Here is a 4,130-nt window from a genome sequence, read left to right on the forward strand (position 1 = left end):
CAACGGGAGAGGCCACAACAGTGAGAGGCCCGCGTACCGCAAAAAAAAAAAAAAAAAACCAGACAAAGATACCACAAAAAAAGAAAATTACAGGCCAATATCACTGATGAACATAGACACAAAAATCCTCAACAAAATACTAGCAAACTGAATCCAACAATATATTAAAAGGATCATACACCATGATCAAGATGGAATTTATCTCAGAGATGCAAGTATTTTTCAATATCTGCAAATTAATTAGTGTGACACACCACATCAACAAACTGAAGAATTAAAAACCGTATGATAATCTTAACAGACACAGAAAAAGCTTTTGACAAAATTCAACACCCATTTATGATAAAAACTCTCCACAAAGTGGGCACAGAGGAAACATACCTCCACATAATAAAGGCCAAATATGACAAACCTACAGCTAACATCATACTTAATGGTGAAAAGCTGAAAGCATTTCCTCTAAGATCAGGAACAAGACAAAAATGTCCACTCTTGCCATTTTTATTCAGCACAGTTTTGGAAGTCCTACCCACAGCAACCAGAGAAGAAAAAGAAATAAAGGGAATCCAAATTGGAAAAGAAGAAGTAAAACTGTCACTATTTGTAGATGACATGACACTATACATCAAAATTCCTAGGGATGCTACCAGAAAATTACTAGAGCTCATCAATGAATTCGGTAAAGTTGCAGGATACAAGATTACTAAACAGAAATCTGTTGCATAGTTCTATAAACTAACAACAAAAGGTCAGAAAGAGAAATTAAAGAAACAATCCCATTTACCATCTCATCCAAAAGAGTAAAATACCGAGGAATAAACCTACCTAAGGAGGCAAAAGACCTGCACTCCAAAAACTATAAGACGCTGATGAAAGAAATAGAAGATGACACTAACAAATGGAAAAATATACCATGTTCTTGGATTGGAAGAGTCAATATTGTCAAAATGACTATACTACTCAAGGCAATCTACAGATTCAATGCAATCCCTATCAAATTACCAATGGCATTTTTCACAGAATTAGAACAAAAAAATACTAAAATTTGTATGGAGATAAAAAAGCGCCCAAATAGCCAAAGCAATTTTGAAAAAGGAAAATGGAGCTGAAGGAATCAGGGTCCCTGGCTTCAGACTATACTACAAAGCTACAGTCATCAAAACAGTATGGTACTGGCACAAAAACAGAAATATAGATCAATGGAACAGAAAAGCCCAGACCTAACCCATGCACCTATGGTCAATTAGTCTATAACAAAGGAGGCAAGACTATACAGTGGAGAAAAGACAGTCTCTTCAATAAATGGTGCTGGGAAAACTGGACAGCTACATGTAAATGAATGAAATTAGAACATTCTCTAACACCACACACAAAAATAAACTCAAAATGGATTAAAGACCTAAATGTAAGCCTGGATACTATAAAACTCTTAGAGGAAAACATAGGCAGAACATTCTTTGACACAAATCACAGCAAGATCTTTTTCAATCCATCTCCTAGAGTAATGGAACTAAAAACAAAGATACACAAATGGGACCTAATTAAACTCAAAAGCTTTGCACAACAAAGGAAACAATAAACAACAGGAAAAGACCATCCACAGAATGGGAGAAATATTTGCAAATGATGCAACCGACAAGGGATTAATCTCCAAAATTTACAAACATCTTCTGTGGCTCAATATCAAAAACAGAAACAAAAAAAAACACAAACAGCCCGATCAAAAAATGGGCAGGAGACCTAAATAGACATTTCTCCAAAGAAAACATACAGATGGCCAATGGGCACATGAAAAGATGCTCAACATCACGAATTATTAGAGAAATGCAAATCAAAACTACAATGAGATATTGCCTCACACCAGTCAGAGAGGCCATCATCAAAAAGTCTACAAACAATAAATGCTGGAGAGGGTGTGGAGAAAAGGGAACTCTCCTACACTGTTGGTGGGAATATAAATTGGTACAGTCACTATAGAGAACAGTATGGAGGTTTAAGAAACTAAAAATAGAGCTACCATATGATCCAGCAATCCCACTCCTGGGAATATACCCAGAGAAAAACATGGTTCAGAATAATACATGCACCCCAATGTTCATTGCAGCACTATTTACAATAGCCAAGGCATGGAAGCAACCTAAGTGTCCATTGACAGATGAATGGATAAAGAAGATGTGGTATATATAAACATGGATTATTCTCAGCCATAAAAAAGAATGAAATAATGCCATTTGCAGCAACATGGAGGGACCTAGAGATTATCATACTAAGTGAAGTCAGAAAGAAAAAGACAAATATTATATGATATCACATATATGCAGAATCTAAAAAAAAACAATACAAATGAACTTATTTACAAAACAGAAACAGACTCACAGACTTAGAGAACGAACTTATGGTTACGGGGGGAAGGGTAGGGGGGAGTGATAGATTGGGAGACTGATTTTTAAAATAGATAACCAACAAGGACCTACTGAATAGCCCAGGGAACTCTGCTCAATACTCTGTAATAACCGAAATGGGAAAGAATTTGTAAAAGAATAGATACATGTATATGTATAACTGAATCACTTTGCTGTACACCTGAAACTAACACAACCTTGTTAATCAACTATACTCCAATATAAAATTAAAAATTTTTTTAAAGACTTGCTAAAAAAAATTCAAATAAAAAAATAAAAAGCAATTTCCTAAATAAAGGCTTTGTCAAGGAGGATATCAAGAATAAAACGATGGACTATTTAGATGGACTAAACTAACGATGGACTATTTAGAAAATAACAAAAAGAACACTAACTATAAAAATGTAGGATAAAGCTAAATCTGTACTTAGAGGAAAATTCAGTCTTAGATGCTCTAATTTTTTTAAATGGAAAAAAAAAGAGAGAAAACACTACAAAAGCATTCAAATTTAGATTTCAGAAAAAAAAAATATCCAAAGAAAATGAGGATATATATACACATATATATACACACATATATAAAACAGAAAAATTTTAAACAATAAAATGTTAAAATAAATCTATTGGTTCTTTGGAGATCCACTTAAATAGATAGATCTTCAGCAAGTATCGTGAATAACTTCAAAAGGATAGCAACATAGAAAATTTAAGTACAGTTAACTTAAATTTTATGCATAAACAATATAACCAACAAGTCAAAGATAACGGATATTTTTCAAGGTAAAAATGCAACATGAAGCAGAAAACCCACATAAAACAAATTCATAGCAGATATGAGAAAAGATATCAAAAAGCCCCCAAGCTAAGTATCTATGTCTGTGTGTCTATCCACCAAAATAATATGTACAAACTATCAAAAGCCTAGGAATGATCTCAGGTAATATTCTCAGTATGCTTTAATTTCATAGTTTTTTCATAGTAGAATCAAATGGTATATGCTTTGTATACACTGTAATTTCACTTGGTTGTGTCACAAGCACATTCTTTTCAATCAAGGATTTTCCAAAGTCATTTAAAAACATTTCATCTTTTCACTTACGTTTATATGATCACGTCTCTATTCTATGACACTTAGGTTACTTGATGGTTTTTCCTATTTTAAATGCAACTACACCGAACACTTTTCATCACAAAGTTTTGTCTTCATCAGGGTATATTTCCAGAAGAGGACTGCCAGGGTTCAGGAACACTCGATACTTATCACCAAATTACTTTGCAAAGCTGTACTTCTAGCAATTATAAAACGAGAATTTCCATTTTGTAGAACCCTCAGTGACCCTGAGGGTGGTACAAACACTGTCACTAAAAAATGTCAGCGTGAAAAATGGTTTGTCATTATTATTTTAACTAACACCTCTTCACTTACTAATAAGGTTGGGCCGATTTCTGTCAGCTATTTGTATTTCCTGATGGGGAATTCATCTGTTCATGTTACTTGGTTATCTGTCAATTGGGATTTTGATTTTAATAGATATTTGTGAACTGTTTACCTATTGAGAGTATTATCCTTTGTCATGTTTTCTCCATATAACTTTCTACTTGTGCTTTGTTTCATCATTCTGATCGTGACATTTTCTGACATGCAGACTTCTTATGATGCAGTCAAATCTCTTCTGATGAGATTTTGTGATGCAGTCAAATCCTGATGCAGTCAAATCTCTCTTTCCC

The sequence above is a fragment of the Lipotes vexillifer genome, unplaced genomic scaffold, assembly GCF_000442215.2.
Source record: "Lipotes vexillifer unplaced genomic scaffold, Lipotes_vexillifer_v1.1 scaffold670, whole genome shotgun sequence".
In the NCBI taxonomy this organism is placed as follows: Eukaryota; Metazoa; Chordata; class Mammalia; order Artiodactyla; family Lipotidae; genus Lipotes; species Lipotes vexillifer.